The following is a 22,470-nucleotide window of genomic DNA, read 5'->3' as shown; positions in this document are numbered from 1 at the left end:
TCAAGGGCGCTGTATGGCTCCCGTGCAGGCCTTCCCTCACATTAGGGTACCTGTTGGCGTTAGGGTTAGGGTTAGGAAAGAGAGAAAGCATGGAGCCCCATGTGGAGTGGGGCTGCAAAGACCATGCGAAAGCACATGCAGCGCTGCAACAACACTCCTCCCAACACCACTTGGGCCCCTCGGACCTCAAGGGCGCTGTATGGCTTCCATGCAGCCCACCCCTCACATTAGGGTCCCGGTTGGCATTAGGCCTAGGGTTAGGGTTAGGAAAGAGAGAAAGCGGAGAGCCCCATGTGGAGTGGGGCTGCAAAGGCCCTGCCAAAGCACCTGCGGCGCTGCAACAACACTCCTCCCAACACCACTTGGGCCTCTCCAAAAACAAGGGCGCTGTATGGCTTCCATGTAGGCACCCCTCACATTAGTGTCTCCATTGGCATTAGGCCTAGGGTTAGGGTTAGGAAAGAGAGAAAGCGTGGAGCCCCATGTGGAGTGGGGCTGCAAAGACCATGCCAAAGCACATGCGGCGCTGCAACAACACTACTCCCAACACCACTTGGGCCTTTCCTAAAACAAGGGCGCTGTATGGCTCCCGTGCAGGCCTCCCCTCCCATTAGGGTCCCCATTGGTATTTGGCCTAGGGTTAGGGTTAGGAAAGGGAGAAAGCGTGGAGCCCCATGTGGAGTGGGGCTGCAAAAGCCAGGCCAAAGCACCTGCGGCGCTGCAACAACAGTCCTCCCAACACCACTTTGGCCTCTCAGACCTCAAGGGCGCTGTATTGCTCCCGTGCAGGCCTCCCCTCCCATTAGGGACCCCATTGGCATTAGGCCTAGGGTTAGGGTTAGGAAAGGGAGAAAGCGGAGAGCCCCATGTGGAGTGGGGCTGCAAAGGCCATGCCAAAGCACAATCTGCGCTGCAACAACACTCCTCCCAACACCACTTGGGGATCTCCGAAAACAAGGGCGCTGTATGGCTTCCATGCAGGCCACCCCTCACATTAGGGTCCCCGTTGGTATTAGGCCTAGGGTTAGGGTTAGGAAAGGGAGAAAGCGTGGAGCCCTGTGTGGAGTGGGGCTGCAAAGGCCATGCCAAAGCACATGTGGAACTACAACAACATTCCTCCCAACACCACATGGGCCTTTCCGACAACAAGCATGCTCCAGGCTTCTGGTACAGGCCTCGCCTCACATTGGTGTCCCCGTTGGCATTAGGCCTAGGGTTAGGTTTAGGAAAGAGAGAAAGTGGAGAGCCCCATGTGGAGTGGGGCTGCAAAGGCCATGCCAAAGCACATGTGGCACTACAACAAAATTCCTCCCAACACCACATGGGCCTTTCCGACAACAAGCATGCTCCAGGCTTCTGGTACAGGCCCCGCCGCACATTAGGGTCCCCGTTGCTGTTAGGGTTAGGGTTAGGGTTAGGAAAGAGAAAAAGCGTGGAGCCCCATGTGGAGTGGGGCTGCAAAGGCCATGCCAAAGCACATGCGGCGCTGCAACAACACTCCTCCCAACACCACTTGGGCCTCTCCGACCTCAAGGGCGCTGTATGCCTCCCGTGCAGGCCTTCCCTCACATTAGGGTACCCGTTGGTGTTAGGGTTAGGGTTAGGGTTAGGAAAGAGAGAAAGCGTGGAGCCCCATGTGGAGTGGGGCTGCAAAGGCCATGCCAAAGCACATGCCGCGCTGCAACAGCACTCCTCCCAACACCACTTGGGCCTTTCTGACAACAAGCATGCTCCAGGCTTCTGGTACAGGCCCCGCCTCACATTAGGGTCCCCGTTGGTGTTAGGGTTAGGGTTAGGGTTAGGAAAGAGAGAAAGCGTGGAGCCCCATGTGGAGTGGGGCTGCAAAGGCCATGCCAAAGCATATGCGGCGCTGCAACAACACTCCTCCCAACACTGCTTGGGCCTCTCCGACCTCAAGGGCGCTTTATGGCTCCCGTGCAGGCCTCCCCTCACATTAGGGTCCCCGTTGGCATTAGGCCTAGGGTTAGGGTTAGGAAAGAGAGAAAGCGTGGAGCCCCATGTGGAGTGGGGCTGCAAAGGCCATGCCAAAGCACATGCGGCGCTGCAACAACACTCCTCCCAACACCACTTGGGCCTCTCCGACCTCAAGGGCGCTGTATGGCTCCTGTGCAGGCCTCCCCTCACATTAGGGTCCCCGTTGGCGTTAGGCCTAGGGTTAGGTTTAGGAAAGAGAGAAAGTGGAGAGCCCCATGTGGAGTGGGGCTGCAAAGGCCATGCCAAAGCACCTGCGGCGCTGCAACAACACTCCTCCCAACACTGCTTGGGCCTCTCCAAAAACAAGGGCGCTGTATGGCTTCCATGCAGGCCACCCCTCACATTAGGGTCCCCGTTGGCATTAGGCCTAGGGTTAGGGTTAGGAAAGGGAGAAAGCGTGGAGCCCCATGTGGAGTGGGGCTGCAAGGGCCATGCCAAAGCACCTGCGGCGCTGCAAGAACACTCCTCCCAACACCACTTGGGCCTCTCCAAAAACAAGGGCGCTGTATGGCTTCCATGCAGACCATCCCTCACATTAGGGTCCCTGTTGGTATTAGGCCTAGGGTTAGGTTTAGGAAAGAGAGAAAGCGTGGAGCCCCATGTGGAGTGGGGCTGCAAAGGCCATGCCAAAGCACATGCGGCACTGCAACAGCACTCCTCCCAACACCACTTGGGCCTTTCCGACAACAAGCATGCTCCAGGCTTCTGGTACCGGCCCCGCCTCACATTAGTGTCCCCGTTGGTGTTAGGGTTAGGGTTAGGGTTAGGAAAGAGAGAAAGCGTGGAGCCCCATGTGGAGTGGGGCTGCAAAGGCCATGCCAAAGCACATGCCGCGCTGCAACAACACTCCTCCCAACACCACTTTGGCCCCTATGACCTCAAGGGCGCTGTATGGCTCCCGTGCAGGCCTCCCCTCACATTAGGGTACCCGTTGGCGTTAGGGTTAGGGTTAGGAAAGAGAGAAAGCGTGGAGCCCCATGTGGAGTGGGGCTGCAAAGGCCATGCCAAAGCACCTGCGGCGCTGCAACAACACTCCTCCCAACACCACTTGGGCCTCTCCTAAAACAAGGGCGCTGTATGGCTCCCGTGCAGGCCTCCCCTCACATTAGGGTCCCCGTTGGCATTAGGCCTAGGGTTAGGGTTAGGAAAGAGAGTAAGCGTGGAGCCCCATGTGGAGTGGGGCTGCAAGGGCCATGCCAAGGCACATGCAGCGCTGCAACAACACTCCTCCCAACACCACTTGGGCCTCTCCAAAAACAAGGGCGCTCTATGGCTTCCATGTAGGCACCCCTCACATTAGTGTCCCTGTTGGCATTACGCCTAGGGTTAGGGTTAGGAAAGAGAGAAAGCGTGGAGCCCCATGTGGAGTGGGGCTGCAAAGGCCATGCCAAAGCACATGTGGAACTACAACAACATTCCTCCCAACACCACCTGGGCCTTTCCGACAACAAGCATGCTCCAGGCTTCTGGTACAGGCCCCGCCGCACACTAGGGTCCCCGTTGGTGTTAGGTTTAGGGTTAGGCTTAGGAAAGAGAATAAGTGTGGAGCCCCATGTTGAGTGGGGCTGCAAAGGCCATGCCAAAGCACATGTGGCACTACAACAACATTCCTCCCAACACCACTTGGGCCTTTCCGACAACAAGCATGCTCCAGGCTTCTGGTACAGGCCCCGCCTCACATTAGGGTCCCCGTTGGTGTTAGGGTTAGGGTTAGGGTTAGGGTTAGGAAAGAGAGAAAGCGTGGAGCCCCATGTGGAGTGGGGCTGCAAAGACCATGCGAAAGCACATGCGGGGCTGCAACAACACTCCTCCCAACACCGCTTGGGCCTCTCGGACCTCAAGGGCGCTGTATGGCTTCCATGCAGCCCACCCCTCACATTAGGGTCCCCGTTGGCATTAGGCCTAGGGTTAGGGTTAGGAAAGAGAGAAAGCGGAGAGCCCCATGTGGAGTGGGGCTGCAAAGGCCATGCCAAAGCACATGCTGCGCTGCAACAACACTCCTCCCAAAACCACTTGGGCCTCTCCAAAGACAAGGGCGCTGTATGGCTTCCATGTAGGCACCCCTCACATTAGTGTCCCCGTTGCTGTTAGGGTTAGGGTTAGGGTTAGGAAAGAGAGAAAGCGTGGAGCCCCATGTGGAGTGGGGCTGCAAAGGCCATGCCAAAGCACATGCGGCGCTGCAACAACACTCCTCCCAACACCACTTGGGCCTCTCCGACCTCAAGGGCGCTGTATGGCTCCCGTGCAGGCCTCCCCTCACATTAGGGTCCCCGTTGGCATTAGGCCTAGGGTTAGGGTTAGGAAAGGGAGAAAGCGTGGAGCCCTGTGTGGAGTGGGGCTGCAAAGGCCATGCCAAAGCACCTGTGGCGCTGCAACAACACTCCTCCCAACACCACTTTCGCCCCTCCGACCTCAAGGGCGCTGTATGGCTCCCGTGCAGGCCTCCCCTCACATTAGGGTACCCGTTGGCATTAGGGTTAGGGTTAGGAAAGAGAGAAAGCGTGGAGCCCCATGTGGAGTGGGGCTGCAAGGGCCATGCCAAAGCACATGCGGCGCTGCAACAACACTCCTCCCAACACTGCTTGGGCCTCTCCGACCTCAAGGGCGCTGTATGGCTTCCATGCAGGCCACCCCTCACATTAGGGTCCCCGTTGGTATTAGGCCTAGGGTTAGGGTTAGGAAAGAGAGAAAGCGTGGAGCCCCATGTGGAGTGGGGCTGCAAAGGCCATGCCAAAGCACATGCCGCGCTGCAACAACACTCCTCCCAACACCACTTGGGCCTCTCCGACCTCAAGGGCGCTGTATGGCTTCCATGCAGGCCACCCCTCACATTAGGGTCCCCGTTGGCGTTAGGCCTAGGGTTAGGTTTAGGAAAGAGAGAAAGTGGAGAGCCCCATGTGGAGTGGGGCTGCAAAGGCCATGCCAAAGCACATGTGGAACTACAACAACATTCCTCCCAACACCACTTGGGCCTTTCCGACAACAAGCATGCTCCAGGCTTCTGGTACAGGCCCCGCCTCACATTAGGGTCCCCGTTGGTGTTAGGGTTAGGGTTAGGGTTAGGAAAGAGAGAAAGCGTGGAGCCCCATGTTGAGTGGGTCTGCAAAGGCCATGCCAAAGCACATGTGGAACTACAACAACATTCCTCCCAACACCACTTAGGCCTTTCCGACAACAAGCATGCTCAAGGCTTCTGGTACAGGCCACCCCTCACATTAGGGTCCCCGTTGGTGTTAGGCCTAGGGTTAGGGTTAGGAAAGAGAGAAAGCGTGGAGCCCCATGTGGAGTGGGGCTGCAAGGGCGATGCCAAAGCACATGCGGCGCTGCAACAACAGTCCTCCCAACACCACTTGGGCCTTTCCGACAACAAGCATGCTCCAGTCCTCTGGTACAGGCCCCGCCTCACATTAGGGACCCCATTTGGGTTAGGATTAGGGTTAGGGTTAGGAGAGAGAATAAGCGTGGAGCCCTGTGTGGAGTGGGGCTGCAAAGGCCATGCCAAAGGACATGTGGCACTACAACAACATTCCTCCCAACACCACATGGGCCTTTCCGACAACAAGCATGCTCCAGGCTTCTGGTACAGGCCCCGCCTCACATTAGGGTCCCCGTTGGCATTAGGCCTAGCGTTAGGGTTAGGAAAGAGAGAAAGTGGAGAGCCCCATGTGGAGTGGGGCTGCAAAGGCCATGCCAAAGCACATGCGGCGCTGCAACAACACTCCTCCCAACACCACTTGGGCCTCTCCGACCTCAAGGGCGCTTTATGGCTCCCGTGCAGGCCTCCCCTCACATTAGGGTCCCCGTTGGCGTTAGGCCTAGGGTTAGGGTTAGGAAAGAGAGAAAGCGTGGAGCCCCATGTTGAGTGGGGCTGCAAAGGCCATGCCAAAGCACATGTGGAACTAGAACAACATTCCTCCCAACACCACTTGGGCCTTTCCGACAACAAGCATGCTCCAGGCTTCTGGTACAGGCCCCGCCTCACATTAGGGTCCCCGTTGGCGTTAGGGTTAGGGTTAGGGTTAGGAAAGAGAGAAAGCGTGGAGCCCCATGTGGAGTGGGGCTGCAAAGGCCATGCCAAAGCACATGCAGCGCTGCAACAACACTCCTCCCAACACCACTTTCGCCCCTCCGACCTCAAGGGCGCTGTATGGCTCCCGTGCAGGCCTCCCCTCACATTAGGGTACCCGTTGGCATTAGGGTTAGGGTTAGGAAAGAGAGAAAGCGTGGAGCCCCATGTGGAGTGGGGCTGCAAGGGCCATGCCAAAGCACATGCGGCGCTGCAACAACACTCCTCCCAACACTGCTTGGGCCTCTCCGACCTCAAGGGCGCTGTATGGCTTCCATGCAGGCCACCCCTCACATTAGGGTCCCCGTTGGTATTAGGCCTAGGGTTAGGGTTAGGAAAGAGAGAAAGCGTGGAGCCCCATGTGGAGTGGGGCTGCAAAGGCCATGCCAAAGCACCTGCGGCGCTGCAACAACACTCCTCCCAACACCACTTGGGCCTCTCCAAAAACAAGGGCGCTGTATGGCTTCCATGCAGGCCACCCCTCACATTAGGGTCCCCGTTGGTATTAGGCCTAGGGTTAGGGTTAGGAAAGGGAGAAAGCGTGGAGCCCCATGTGGAGTGGGGCTGCAAAGGCCATGCCAAAGCACATGCAGCGCTGCAACAACACTCCTCCCAACACCACTTTCGCCCCTCCGACCTCAAGGGCGCTGTATGGCTCCCGTGCAGGCCTCCCCTCACATTAGGGTACCCGTTGGCATTAGGGTTAGGGTTAGGAAAGAGAGAAAGCGTGGAGCCCCATGTGGAGTGGGGCTGCAAGGGCCATGCCAAAGCACATGCGGCGCTGCAACAACACTCCTCCCAACACTGCTTGGGCCTCTCCGACCTCAAGGGCGCTGTATGGCTTCCATGCAGGCCACCCCTCACATTAGGGTCCCCGTTGGTATTAGGCCTAGGGTTAGGGTTAGGAAAGAGAGAAAGCGTGGAGCCCCATGTGGAGTGGGGCTGCAAAGGCCATGCCAAAGCACATGCCGCGCTGCAACAACACTCCTCCCAACACCACTTGGGCCTCTCCGACCTCAAGGGCGCTGTATGGCTTCCATGCAGGCCACCCCTCACATTAGGGTCCCCGTTGGCGTTAGGCCTAGGGTTAGGTTTAGGAAAGAGAGAAAGTGGAGAGCCCCATGTGGAGTGGGGCTGCAAAGGCCATGCCAAAGCACATGTGGAACTACAACAACATTCCTCCCAACACCACTTGGGCCTTTCCGACAACAAGCATGCTCCAGGCTTCTGGTACAGGCCCCGCCTCACATTAGGGTCCCCGTTGGTGTTAGGGTTAGGGTTAGGGTTAGGAAAGAGAGAAAGCGTGGAGCCCCATGTTGAGTGGGTCTGCAAAGGCCATGCCAAAGCACATGTGGAACTACAACAACATTCCTCCCAACACCACTTAGGCCTTTCCGACAACAAGCATGCTCAAGGCTTCTGGTACAGGCCACCCCTCACATTAGGGTCCCCGTTGGTGTTAGGCCTAGGGTTAGGGTTAGGAAAGAGAGAAAGCGTGGAGCCCCATGTGGAGTGGGGCTGCAAGGGCGATGCCAAAGCACATGCGGCGCTGCAACAACAGTCCTCCCAACACCACTTGGGCCTTTCCGACAACAAGCATGCTCCAGTCCTCTGGTACAGGCCCCGCCTCACATTACGGACCCCATTTGGGTTAGGATTAGGGTTAGGGTTAGGAGAGAGAATAAGCGTGGAGCCCTGTGTGGAGTGGGGCTGCAAAGGCCATGCCAAAGGACATGTGGCACTACAACAACATTCCTCCCAACACCACATGGGCCTTTCCGACAACAAGCATGCTCCAGGCTTCTGGTACAGGCCCCGCCTCACATTAGGGTCCCCGTTGGCATTAGGCCTAGCGTTAGGGTTAGGAAAGAGAGAAAGTGGAGAGCCCCATGTGGAGTGGGGCTGCAAAGGCCATGCCAAAGCACATGTGGCACTACAACAACATTCCTCCCAACACCACTTGGGCCTTTCCGACAACAAGCATGCTCCAGGCTTCTGGTACAGGCCACCCCTCACATTAGGGTCCCCGTTGGTGTTAGGGTTAGGGTTAGGGTTAGGAAAGAGAAAAAGCGTGGAGCCCCATGTGGAGTGGGGCTGCAAAGGCCATGCCAAAGCACATGCGGCGCTGCAACAACACTCCTCCCAACACCACTTGGGCCTCTCCGACCTCAAGGGCGCTTTATGGCTCCCGTGCAGGCCTCCCCTCACATTAGGGTCCCCGTTGGCGTTAGGCCTAGGGTTAGGGTTAGGAAAGAGAGAAAGCGTGGAGCCCCATGTTGAGTGGGGCTGCAAAGGCCATGCCAAAGCACATGTGGAACTACAACAACATTCCTCCCAACACCACTTGGGCCTTTCCCACAACAAGCATGCTCCAGGCTTCTGGTACAGGCCCCGCCGCAAATTAGTGTCCCCGTTGGCGTTAGGGTTAGGGTTAGGGTTAGGAAAGAGAGAAAGCGTGGAGCCCCATGTGGAGTGGGGCTGCAAAGGCCATGCCAAAGCACATGCCGCGCTGCAACAACACTCCTCCCAACACCACTTGGGCCTCTCCAAAAACAAGGGCGCTGTATGGCTTCCATGCAGGCCACCCCTCACATTAGGGTCCCCGTTGGTATTAGGCCTAGGGTTAGGGTTAGGAAAGGGAGAAAGCGTGGAGCCCCATGTGGAGTGGGGCTGCAAAGGCCATGCCAAAGCACATGCAGCGCTGCAACAACACTCCTCCCAACACCACTTTGGCCCCTCCGATCTCAAGGGCGCTATATGGCTCCCGTGCAGGCCTCCCCTCACATTAGGGTACCCGTTGGCTTTAGGTTTAGGGTTAGGAAAGAGAGAAAGCGTGGAGCCCCATGTGGAGTGGGGCTGCAAAGACCATGCCAAAACACATGCGGCGCTGCAACAACACTCCTCCCAACACCGCTTGGGCCTCTCGGACCTCAAGGGCACTGTATGGCTTCCATGCAGGCCACCCCTCACATTAGGGTTGCCGTTGGCATTAGGCCTAGGGTTAGGGTTAGGAAAGGGAGAAAGCGTGGAGCCCCATGTGGAGTGGGGCTGCAAGGGCCATGCCAAAGCACATGCGGCGCTGCAACAACAGTCCTCCCAACACCACTTGGGCCTCTCCAAAAACAAGGGCGCTCTATGGCTTCCATGTAGGCACCCCTCACATTAGTGTCCCCATTGGCATTAGGCCTAGGGTTAGGGTTAGGAAAGGGAGAAAGCGTGGAGCCCCATGTGGAGTGGGGCTGCAAAGGCCATGCCAAAGCACATGTGGAACTACAACAACATTCCTCCCAACACCACTTGGGCCTTTCCGACAACAAGCATGCTCCAGGCTTCTGGTACAGGCCTCGCCTCACATTAGGGTCCCCGTTGGCATTAGGCCTAGGGTTAGCGTTAGGAAAGAGAGAAAGTGAAGAGCCCCATGTGGAGTGGGGCTGCAAAGGCCATGCCAAAGCACATGTGGAACTACAACAACATTCCTCCCAACACCACTTGGGCCTTTCCGACAACAAGCATGCTCCAGGCTTCTGGTACAGGCCCCGCCTCACATTAGGGTCCCCGTTGGTGTTAGGGTTAGGGTTAGGGTTAGGAAAGAGAGAAAGCGTGGAGCCCCATGTGGAGTGGGGCTGCAAAGACCATGCCAAAGCACATGCGGCGCTGCAACAACACTCCTCCCAACACCGCTTGGGCCTCTCGGACCTCAAGGGCGCTGTATGGCTCCCGTGCAGGCCTCCCCTCACATTAGGGTCCCCGTTGGTATTAGGCCTAGGGTTAGGGATAGGAAAGGGAGAAAGCGTGGAGCCCTGTGTGGAGTGGGGCTGCAAAGGCCATGCCAAAGCACCTGTGGCGCTGCAACAACAGTCCTCCCAACACCACTTTCGCCCCTCCGACCTCAAGGGCGCTGTATGGCTCCCGTGCAGGCCTCCCCTCACATTAGGGTACCCGTTGGCGTTAGGGTTAGGGTTAGGAAAGGGAGAAAGCGTGGAGCCCCATGTGGAGTGGGGCTGCAAGGGCCATGCCAAAGCACATGCGGCGCTGCAACAACACTCCTCCCAACACTGCTTGGGCCTCTCCGACCTCAAGGGCGCTGTATGGCTTCCATGCAGGCCACCCCTCACATTAGGGTCCCCGTTGGTATTAGGCCTAGGGTTAGGGTTAGGAAAGGGAGAAAGCGTGGAGCCCCATGTGGAGTGGGGCAGCAAAGGCCATGCCAAAGCACATGCGGCGCTGCAACAACACTCCTCCCAACACCACTTGGGCCTCTCCAAAAACAAGGGCGCTGTATGGCTCCTGTGCATGCCTCCCCTCCCATTAGGGTCCCCGTTGGCGTTAGGCCTAGGGTTAGGTGTAGGAAAGAGAGAAAGTGCAGAGCCCCATGTGGAGTGGGGCTGCAAAGGCCATGCCAAAGCACATGTGGAACTACAACAACATTCCTCCCAACACCACTTGGGCCTTTCCGACAACAAGCATGCTCCAGGCTTCTGGTACAGGCCCCGCCTCACATTAGGGTCCCCGTTGGTGTTAGGGTTAGGGTTAGGGTTAGGAAAGAGAGAAAGCGTGGAGCCCCATGTTGAGTGGGTCTGCAAAGGCCATGCCAAAGCACAATGTGGAACTACAACAACATTCCTCCCAACACCACTTGGGCCTTTCCGACAACAAGCATGCTCCAGGCTTCTGGTACAGGCCACCCCTCACATTAGGGTCCCCGTTGGTGTTAGGGTTAGGGTTAGGGTTAGGAAAGAGAATAAGTGTGGAGCCCCATGTGGAGTGGGGCTGCAAAGGCCATGCCAAAGCACATGCGGCGCAGCAACAACACTCCTCCCAACACCACTTGGGCCTCTCCAAAAACAAGGGCGATGTATGCCTCCCGTGCAGGCCTTCCCTCCCATTAGGGTCCCCGTTGGCGTTAGGCCTAGGGTTAGGTTTAGGAAAGAGAGAAAGTGGAGAGCCCCATGTGGAGTGGGGCTGCAAAGGCCATGCCAAAGCACATGTGGAACTACAACAACATTCCTCCCAACACCACTTGGGCCTTTCCGACAACAAGCATGCTCCAGGCTTCTGGTACAGGCCCCGCCTCACATTAGGGTCCCCGTTGGCAATAGGCCTAGGGTTAGGTTTAGGAAAGGGAGAAAGCGTGGAGCCCCATGTGGAGTGGGGCTGCAAAGGCCATGCCAAAGCACATGCGGCGCTGCAACAACACTCCTCCCAACACCACTTGGGCCTCTCCGACAACAAGGGCGCTGTACGGCTCCCGTGCAGGCCTCCCCTCACATTAGGGTACCCGTTGGTGTTAGGGTTAGGGTTAGGGTTAGGAAAGAGAGAAAGCGGAGAGCCCCATGTGGAGTGGGGCTGCAAAGGCCATGCCAAAGCACCTGCGGCGCTGCAAGAACACTCCTCCCAACACCACTTGGGCCTCTCCAAAAACAAGGGCGCTCTATGGCTTCCATGTAGGCAACCCTCACATTAGTGTCCCCGTTGGCATTAGGCCTAGGGTTAGGGTTAGGAAAGAGAGAAAGCGTGGAGCCCCATGTGGAGTGGGGCTGCAAAGGCCATGCCAAAGCACATGTGGCACTACAACAACACTCCTCCCAACACCACTTGGGCCTTTCCGACAACAAGCATGCTCCATGCTTCTGGTACAGGCCCCGCCGCAAATTAGTGTCCCCGTTGGCGTTAGGGTTAGGGTTAGGGTTAGGAAAGAGAGAAAGCGTGGAGCCCCATGTGGAGTGGGGCTGCAAAGGCCATGCCAAAGCACATGCGGCGCAGCAACAACACTCCTCCCAACACCACTTGGGCCTCTCCGACCTCAAGGGCGCTGTATGGCTTCCATGCAGGCCACCCCTCACATTAGGGTCCCCGTTGGCGTTAGGCCTAGGGTTAGGGTTAGGAAAGAGAGAAAGTGGAGAGCCCCATGTTGAGTGGGTCTGCAAAGGCCATGCCAAAGCACATGTGGAACTACAACAACATTCCTCCCAACACCACTTGGGCCTTTCCGACAACAAGCATGCTCCAGGCTTCTGGTACAGGCCCCGCCTCACATTAGGGTCCCCGTTGGTGTTAGGGTTAGGGTTAGGGTTAGGAAAGAGAGAAAGCGTGGAGCCCCATGTTGAGTGGGGCTGCAAAGGCCATGCCAAAGCACATGTGGAACTACAATAACATTCCTCCCAACACCACTTGGGCCTTTCCGACAACAAGCATGCTCCAGGCTTCTGGTACAGGCCACCCCTCACATTAGGGTCCCCGTTGGTGTTAGGCCTAGGGTTAGGGTTAGGAAAGAGAGAAAGCGTGGAGCCCCATGTGGAGTGGGGCTGCAAGGGCCATGCCAAAGCACATGCGGCGCTGCAACAACAGTCCTCCCAACACCACTTGGGCCTTTCCGACAACAAGCATGCTCCAGTCCTCTGGTACAGGCCCCGCCTCACATTAGGGACCCCATTTGGGTTAGGATTAGGGTTAGGGTTAGGAGAGAGAATAAGCGTGGAGCCCTGTGTGGAGTGGGGCTGCAAAGGCCATGCCAAAGGACATGTGGCACTACAACAACATTCCTCCCAACACCACTTGGGCCTTTCCGACAACAAGCATGCTCCAGGCTTCTGGTACAGGCCCCGCCTCACATTAGGGTCCCCGTTGGCATTAGGCCTAGCGTTAGGGTTAGGAAAGAGAGAAAGTGGAGAGCCCCATGTGGAGTGGGGCTGCAAAGGCCATGCCAAAGCACATGTGGAACTACAACAACATTCCTCCCAACACCACTTGGGCCTTTCCGACAACAAGTATGCTCCAGGCTTCTGGTACAGGCCACCCCTCACATTAGGGTCCCCGTTGGTGTTAGGGTTAGGGTTAGGGTTAGGAAAGAGAAAAAGCGTGGAGCCCCATGTGGAGTGGGGCTGCAAAGGCCATGCCAAAGCACATGCGGCGCTGCAACAACACTCCTCCCAACACCACTTGGGCCTCTCCGACCTCAAGGGCGCTTTATGGCTCCTGTGCAGGCCTCCCCTCACATTAGGGTCCCCGTTGGCGTTAGGCCTAGGGTTAGGGTTAGGAAAGAGAGAAAGCGTGGAGCCCCATGTTGAGTGGGGCTGCAAAGGCCATGCCAAAGCACATGTGGAACTACAACAACATTCCTCCCAACACCACTTGGGCCTTTCCGACAACAAGCATGCTCCAGGCTTCTGGTACAGGCCCCGCCTCACACTAGGGTCCCCGTTGCTGTTAGGGTTAGGGTTAGGGTTAGGAAAGAGAGAAAGCGTGGAGCCCCATGTGGAGTGGGGCTGCAAAGGCCATGCCAAAGCACATGCCGCGCTGCAACAACACTCCTCCCAACACCACTTGGGCCTCTCCAAAAACAAGGGCGCTGTATGGCTTCCATGCAGGCCACCCCTCACATTAGGGTCCCGGTTGGTATTAGGCCTAGGGTTAGGGTTAGGAAAGGGAGAAAGCGTGGAGCCCCATGTGGAGTGGGGCTGCAAAGGCCATGCCAAAGCACATGCAGCGCTGCAACAACACTCCTCCCAACACCACTTTGGCCCCTCCGATCTCAAGGGCGCTATATGGCTCCCGTGCAGGCCTCCCCTCACATTAGGGTACCCGTTGGCTTTAGGTTTAGGGTTAGGAAAGAGAGAAAGCGTGGAGCCCCATGTGGAGTGGGGCTGCAAAGACCATGCCAAAACACATGCGGCGCTGCAACAACACTCCTCCCAACACCGCTTGGGCCTCTCCGACCTCAAGGGCACTGTATGGCTTCCATGCAGGCCACCCCTCACATTAGGGTTGCCGTTGGCATTAGGCCTAGGGTTAGGGTTAGGAAAGGGAGAAAGCGTGGAGCCCCATGTGGAGTGGGGCTGCAAGGGCCATGCCAAAGCACCTGCGGCGCTGCAACAACAGTCCTCCCAACACCACTTGGGACTCTCCAAAAACAAGGGCGCTCTATGGCTTCCATGTAGGCACCCCTCACATTAGTGTCCCCGTTGGCATTAGGCCTAGGGTTAGGGTTAGGAAAGGGAGAAAGCGTGGAGCCCCATGTGGAGTGGGGCTGCAAAGGCCATGCCAAAGCACATGTGGAACTACAACAACATTCCTCCCAACACCACTTGGGCCTTTCCGACAACAAGCATGCTCCAGGCTTCTGGTACAGGCCTCGCCTCACATTAGGGTCCCCGTTGGCATTAGGCCTAGGGTTAGCGTTAGGAAAGAGAGAAAGTGAAGAGCCCCATGTGGAGTGGGGCTGCAAAGGCCATGCCAAAGCACATGTGGAACTACAACAACATTCCTCCCAACACCACATGGGCCTTTCCGACAAGCATGCTCCAGGCTTCTGGTACAGGCCCCGCCTCACATTAGGGTCCCCGTTGGTGTTAGGGTTAGGGTTAGGGTTAGGAAAGAGAGAAAGCGTGGAGCCCCATGTGGAGTGGGGCTGCAAAGACCATGCGAAAGCACATGCGGCGCTGCAACAACACTCCTCCCAACACCGCTTGGGCCTCTCGGACCTCAAGGGCGCTGTATGGCTCCCGTGCAGGCCTCCCCTCACATTAGGGTCCCCGTTGGTATTAGGCCTAGGGTTAGGGATAGGAAAGGGAGAAAGCGTGGAGCCCTGTGTGGAGTGGGGCTGCAAAGGCCATGCCAAAGCACCTGTGGCGCTGCAACAACACTCCTCCCAACACCACTTTCGCCCCTCCGACCTCAAGGGCGCTGTATGGCTCCCGTGCAGGCCTCCCCTCACATTAGGGTACCCGTTGGCGTTAGGGTTAGGGTTAGGAAAGGGAGAAAGCGTGGAGCCCCATGTGGAGTGGGGCTGCAAGGGCCATGCCAAAGCACATGCGGCGCTGCAACAACACTCCTCCCAACACTGCTTGGGCCTCTCCGACCTCAAGGGCGCTGTATGGCTTCCATGCAGGCCACCCCTCACATTAGGGTCCCCGTTGGTGTTAGGGTTAGGGTTAGGGTTAGGAAAGAGAATAAGTGTGGAGCCCCATGTGGAGTGGGGCTGCAAAGGCCATGCCAAAGCACATGCGGCGCAGCAACAACACTCCTCCCAACACCACTTGGGCCTCTCCAAAAACAAGGGCGATGTATGCCTCCCGTGCAGGCCTTCCCTCCCATTAGGGTCCCCGTTGGCGTTAGGCCTAGGGTTAGGTTTAGGAAAGAGAGAAAGTGGAGAGCCCCATGTGGAGTGGGGCTGCAAAGGCCATGCCAAAGCACATGTGGAACTACAACAACATTCCTCCCAACACCACTTGGGCCTTTCCGACAACAAGCATGCTCCAGGCTTCTGGTACAGGCCCCGCCTCACATTAGGGTCCCCGTTGGCATTAGGCCTAGGGTTAGGTTTAGGAAAGGGAGAAAGCGTGGAGCCCCATGTGGAGTGGGGCTGCAAAGGCCATGCCAAAGCACATGCGGCGCTGCAACAACACTCCTCCCAACACCACTTGGGCCTCTCCGACCTCAAGGGCGCTGTACGGCTCCCGTGCAGGCCTCCCCTCACATTAGGGTACCCGTTGGTGTTAGGGTTAGGGTTAGGGTTAGGAAAGAGAGAAAGCGGAGAGCCCCATGTTGAGTGGGTCTGCAAAGGCCATGCCAAAGCACATGTGGAACTACAACAACATTCCTCCCAACACCACTTGGGCCTTTCCGACAACAAGCATGCTCCAGGCTTCTGGTACAGGCCCCGCCTCACATTAGGGTCCCCGTTGGTGTTAGGGTTAGGGTTAGGGTTAGGAAAGAGAGAAAGCGTGGAGCCCCATGTGGAGTGGGGCTGCAAAGGCCATGCCAAAGCACATGTGGAACTACAACAACATTCCTCCCAACACCACTTGGGCCTTTCCGACAACAAGCATGCTCCAGGCTTCTGGTACAGGCCACCCCTCACATTAGGGTCCCCGTTGGTGTTAGGCCTAGGGTTAGGGTTAGGAAAGAGAGAAAGCGTGGAGCCCCATGTGGAGTGGGGCTGCAAGGGCCATGCCAAAGCACATGCGGCGCTGCAACAACAGTCCTCCCAACACCACTTGGGCCTTTCCGACAACAAGCATGCTCCAGTCCTCTGGTACAGGCCCCGCCTCACATTAGGGACCCCATTTGGGTTAGGATTAGGGTTAGGGTTAGGAGAGAGAATAAGCGTGGAGCCCTGTGTGGAGTGGGGCTGCAAAGGCCATGCCAAAGGACATGTGGCACTACAACAACATTCCTCCCAACACCACTTGGGCCTTTCCGACAACAAGCATGCTCCAGGCTTCTGGTACAGGCCCCGCCTCACATTAGGGTCCCCGTTGGCATTAGGCCTAGCGTTAGGGTTAGGAAAGAGAGAAAGTGGAGAGCCCCATGTGGAGTGGGGCTGCAAAGGCCATGCCAAAGCACATGTGGCACTACAACAACATTCCTCCCAACACCACTTGGGCCTTTCTGACAACAAGCATGCTCCAGGCTTCTGGTACAGGCCACCCCTCACATTAGGGTCCCCGTTGGTGTTAGGGTTAGGGTTAGGGTTAGGAAAGAGAAAAAGCGTGGAGCCCCATGTGGAGTGGGGCTGCAAAGGCCATGCCAAAGCACATGCGGCGCTGCAACAACACTCCTCCCAACACCACTTGGGCCTCTCCGACCTCAAGGGCGCTTTATGGCTCCTGTGCAGGCCTCCCCTCCCATTAGGGTCCCCGTTGGCGTTAGGCCTAGGGTTAGGGTTAGGAAAGAGAGAAAGCGTGGAGCCCCATGTTGAGTGGGGCTGCAAAGGCCATGCCAAAGCACATGTGGAACTACAACAACATTCCTCCCAACACCACTTGGGCCTTTCCGACAACAAGCATGCTCCAGGCTTCTGGTACAGGCCCCGCCGCAAATTAGTGTCCCCGTTGGCGTTAGGGTTAGGGTTAGGGTTAGGAAAGAGAGAAAGCGTGGAGCCCCATGTGGAGTGGGGCTGCAAAGGCCATGCCAAAGCACATGCCGCGCTGCAACAACACTCCTCCCAACACCACTTGGGCCTCTCCGACCTCAAGGGCGCTGTATGGCTTCCATGCAGGCCACCCCTCACATTAGGGTCCCGGTTGGTATTAGGCCTAGGGTTAGGGTTAGGAAAGGGAGAAAGCGTGGAGCCCCATGTGGAGTGGGGCTGCAAAGGCCATGCCAAAGCACATGCAGCGCTGCAACAACACTCCTCCCAACACCACTTTGGCCCCTCCGATCTCAAGGGCGCTATATGGCTCCCGTGCAGGCCTCCCCTCACATTAGGGTACCCGTTGGCTTTAGGTTTAGGGTTAGGAAAGAGAGAAAGTGTGGAGCCCCATGTGGAGTGGGGCTGCAAAGACCATGCCAAAACACATGCGGCGCTGCAACAACACTCCTCCCAACACCGCTTGGGCCTCTCGGACCTCAAGGGCACTGTATGGCTTCCATGCAGGCCACCCCTCACATTAGGGTTGCCGTTGGCATTAGGCCTAGGGTTAGGGTTAGGAAAGGGAGAAAGCGTGGAGCCCCATGTGGAGTGGGGCTGCAAGGGCCATGCCAAAGCACCTGCGGCGCTGCAACAACAGTCCTCCCAACACCACTTGGGCCTCTCCAAAAACAAGGGTGCTCTATGGCTTCCATGTAGGCACCCCTCACATTAGTGTCCCCATTGGCATTAGGCCTAGGGTTAGGGTTAGGAAAGGGAGAAAGCGTGGAGCCCCATGTGGAGTGGGGCTGCAAAGGCCATGCCAAAGCACATGTGGAACTACAACAACATTCCTCCCAACACCACTTGGGCCTTTCCGACAACAAGCATGCTCCAGGCTTCTGGTACAGGCCTCGCCTCACATTAGGGTCCCCGTTGGCATTAGGCCTAGGTTTAGCGTTAGGAAAGAGAGAAAGTGGAGAGCCCCATGTGGAGTGGGGCTGCAAAGGCCATGCCAAAGCACATGTGGAACTACAACAACATTCCTCCCAACACCACATGGGCCTTTCCGACAAGCATGCTCCAGGCTTCTGGTACAGGCCCCGCCTCACATTAGGGTCCCCGTTGGTGTTAGGGTTAGGGTTAGGGTTAGGAAAGAGAGAAAGCGTGGAGCCCCATGTGGAGTGGGGCTGCAAAGACCATGCGAAAGCACATGCGGCGCTGCAACAACACTCCTCCCAACACCGCTTGGGCCTCTCGGACCTCAAGGGCGCTGTATGGCTCCCGTGCAGGCCTCCCCTCACATTAGGGTCCCCGTTGGTATTAGGCCTAGGGTTAGGGATAGGAAAGGGAGAAAGCGTGGAGCCCTGTGTGGAGTGGGGCTGCAAAGGCCATGCCAAAGCACCTGTGGCGCTGCAACAACACTCCTCCCAACACCACTTTCGCCCCTCCGACCTCAAGGGCGCTGTATGGCTCCTGTGCAGGCCTCCCCTCACATTAGGGTACCCGTTGGCGTTAGGGTTAGGGTTAGGAAAGGGAGAAAGCGTGGAGCCCCATGTGGAGTGGGGCTGCAAGGGCCATGCCAAAGCACATGCGGCGCTGCAACAACACTCCTCCCAACACTGCTTGGGCCTCTCCGACCTCAAGGGCGCTGTATGGCTTCCATGCAGGCCACCCCTCACATTAGGGTCCCCGTTGGTATTAGGCCTAGGGTTAGGGTTAGGAAAGAGAGAAAGCGTGGAGCCCCATGTGGAGTGGGGCTGCAAAGGCCATGCCAAAGCACATGCGGCGCTGCAACAACACTCCTCCCAACACCACTTGGGCCTCTCCAAAAACAAGGGCGCTGTATGGCTCCTGTGCAGGCCTCCCCTCCCATTAGGGTCCCCGTTGGCGTTAGGCCTAGGGTTAGGTGTAGGAAAGAGAGAAAGTGCAGAGCCCCATGTGGAGTGGGGCTGCAAAGGCCATGCCAAAGCACATGTGGAACTACAACAACATTCCTCCCAACACCACTTGGGCCTTTCCGACAACAAGCATGCTCCAGGCTTCTGGTACAGGCCCCGCCTCACATTAGGGTCCCCGTTGGTGTTAGGGTTAGGGTTAGGGTTAGGAAAGAGAGAAAGCGTGGAGCCCCATGTGGAGTGGGGCTGCAAAGGCCATGCCAAAGCACATGTGGAACTACAACAACATTCCTCCCAACACCACTTGGGCCTTTCCGACAACAAGCATGCTCCAGGTTTCTGGTACAGGCCACCCCTCACATTAGGGTCCCCGTTGGTGTTAGGGTTAGGGTTAGGGTTAGGAAAGAGAGAAAGTGTGGAGCCCCATGTGGAGTGGGGCTGCAAAGGCCATGCCAAAGCACATGCGGCGCAGCAACAACACTCCTCCCAACACCACTTGGGCCTCTCCAAAAACAAGGGCGATGTATGCCTCCCGTGCAGGCCTTCCCTCCCATTAGGGTCCCCGTTGGCGTTAGGCCTAGGGTTAGGTTTAGGAAAGAGAGAAAGTGGAGAGCCCCATGTGGAGTGGGGCTGCAAAGGCCATGCCAAAGCACATGTGGAACTACAACAACATGCCTCCCAACACCACATGGGCCTTTCCGACAACAAGCATGCTCCAGGCTTCTGGTACAGGCCCCGCCTCACATTAGGGTCCCCGTTGGCATTAGGCCTAGGGTTAGGGTTAGGAAAGGGAGAAAGCGTGGAGCCCCATGTGGAGTGGGGCTGCAAAGGCCATGCCAAAGCACATGCAGCGCTGCAACAACACTCCTCCCAACACCACTTGGGCCTCTCCAAAAAGAAGGGCGCTGTACGGCTCCCGTGCAGGCCTCCCCTCACATTAGGGTACCCGTTGGTGTTAGGGTTAGGGTTAGGGTTAGGAAAGAGAGAAAGCGGAGAGCCCCATGTGGAGTGGGGCTGCAAAGGCCATGCCAAAGCACCTGCGGCGCTGCAAGAACACTACTCCCAACACCACTTGGGCCTCTCCAAAAACAAGGGCGCTCTATGGCTTCCATGTAGGCAACCCTCACATTAGTGTCCCCGTTGGCATTAGGCGTAGGGTTAGGGTTAGGAAAGAGAGAAAGCGTGGAGCCCCATGTGGAGTGGGGCTGCAAAGGCCATGCCAAAGCACATGCGGCGCTGCAACAACACTCCTCCCAACACCACTTGGGCCTCTCGAAAAAGAAGGGCGCTGTATGGCTTCCATGCAGGCCACCCCTCACATTAGGGTCCCCGTTGGTATTAGGCCTAGGGTTAGGGTTAGGAAAGGGAGAAAGCGTGGAGCCCCATGTGGAGTGGGGCTGCAAGGGCCATGCCAAAGCACATGCGGCGCTGCAACAACACTCCTCCCAACACCACTTTGGCCCCTCCGACCTCAAGGGCGCTGTATGGCTCCCGTGCAGGCCTCCCCTCACATTAGGGTACCCGTTGGCGTTAGGGTTAGGGTTAGGAAAGAGAGAAAGCGTGGAGCCCCATGTGGAGTGGGGCTGCAAAGACCATGCCAAAGCACATGCGGCGCTGCAACAACACTCCTCCCAACACCGCTTGGGCCTCTCGGACCTCAAGGGCACTGTATGGCTTCCATGCAGGCCACCCCTCACATTAGGGTTGCCGTTGGCATTAGGCCTAGGGTTAGGGTTAGGAAAGGGAGAAAGCGTGGAGCCCCATGTGGAGTGGGGCTGCAAAGGCCATGCCAAAGCACATGTGGAACTACAACAACATTCCTCCCAACACCACTTGGGCCTTTCCGACAACAAGCATGCTCCAGGCTTCTGGTACAGGCCTCGCCTCACATTAGGGTCCCCGTTGGCATTAGGCCTAGGTTTAGCGTTAGGAAAGAGAGAAAGTGGAGAGCCCCATGTGGAGTGGGGCTGCAAAGGCCATGCCAAAGCACATGTGGAACTACAACAACATTCCTCCCAACACCACATGGGCCTTTCCGACAAGCATGCTCCAGGCTTCTGGTACAGGCCCCGCCTCACATTAGGGTCCCCGTTGGTGTTAGGGTTAGGGTTAGGGTTAGGAAAGAGAGAAAGCGTGGAGCCCCATGTGGAGTGGGGCTGCAAAGACCATGCGAAAGCACATGCGGCGCTGCAACAACACTCCTCCCAACACCGCTTGGGCCTCTCGGACCTCAAGGGCGCTGTATGGCTCCCGTGCAGGCCTCCCCTCACATTAGGGTCCCCGTTGGTATTAGGCCTAGGGTTAGGGATAGGAAAGGGAGAAAGCGTGGAGCCCTGTGTGGAGTGGGGCTGCAAAGGCCATGCCAAAGCACCTGTGGCGCTGCAACAACACTCCTCCCAACACCACTTTCGCCCCTCCGACCTCAAGGGCGCTGTATGGCTCCCGTGCAGGCCTCCCCTCACATTAGGGTACCCGTTGGCGTTAGGGTTAGGGTTAGGAAAGGGAGAAAGCGTGGAGCCCCATGTGGAGTGGGGCTGCAAGGGCCATGCCAAAGCACATGCGGCGCTGCAACAACACTCCTCCCAACACTGCTTGGGCCTCTCCGACCTCAAGGGCGCTGTATGGCTTCCATGCAGGCCACCCCTCACATTAGGGTCCCCGTTGGTATTAGGCCTAGGGTTAGGGTTAGGAAAGAGAGAAAGCGTGGAGCCCCATGTGGAGTGGGGCTGCAAAGGCCATGCCAAAGCACATGCGGCGCTGCAACAACACTCCTCCCAACACCACTTGGGCCTCTCCAAAAACAAGGGCGCTGTATGGCTCCTGTGCAGGCCTCCCCTCCCATTAGGGTCCCCGTTGGCGTTAGGCCTAGGGTTAGGTGTAGGAAAGAGAGAAAGTGGAGAGCCCCATGTGGAGTGGGGCTGCAAAGGCCATGCCAAAGCACATGTGGAACTACAACAACATTCCTCCCAACACCACTTGGGCCTTTCCGACAACAAGCATGCTCCAGGCTTCTGGTACAGGCCCCGCCTCACATTAGGGTCCCCGTTGGTGTTAGGGTTAGGGTTAGGGTTAGGAAAGAGAGAAAGCGTGGAGCCCCATGTTGAGTGGGGCTGCAAAGGCCATGCCAAAGCACATGTGGAACTACAACAACATTCCTCCCAACACCACTTGGGCCTTTCCGACAACAAGCATGCTCCAGGTTTCTGGTACAGGCCACCCCTCACATTAGGGTCCCCGTTGGTGTTAGGGTTAGGGTTAGGGTTAGGAAAGAGAATAAGTGTGGAGCCCCATGTGGAGTGGGGCTGCAAAGGCCATGCCAAAGCACATGCGGCGCAGCAACAACACTCCTCCCAACACCACTTGGGCCTCTCCAAAAACAAGGGCGATGTATGCCTCCCGTGCAGGCCTTCCCTCCCATTAGGGTCCCCGTTGGCGTTAGGCCTAGGGTTAGGTTTAGGAAAGAGAGAAAGTGGAGAGCCCCATGTGGAGTGGGGCTGCAAAGGCCATGCCAAAGCACATGTGGAACTACAACAACATGCCTCCCAACACCACATGGGCCTTTCCGACAACAAGCATGCTCCAGGCTTCTGGTACAGGCCCCGCCTCACATTAGGGTCCCCGTTGGCATTAGGCCTAGGGTTAGGTTTAGGAAAGGGAGAAAG

This window comes from Struthio camelus, chromosome 2 (assembly GCF_040807025.1).
Source record: "Struthio camelus isolate bStrCam1 chromosome 2, bStrCam1.hap1, whole genome shotgun sequence".
NCBI lineage: Eukaryota > Metazoa > Chordata > Aves > Struthioniformes > Struthionidae > Struthio > Struthio camelus.
The sequence above is the reverse complement of the archived record's forward strand: the minus strand, read 5'-3'. Positions refer to the sequence as shown.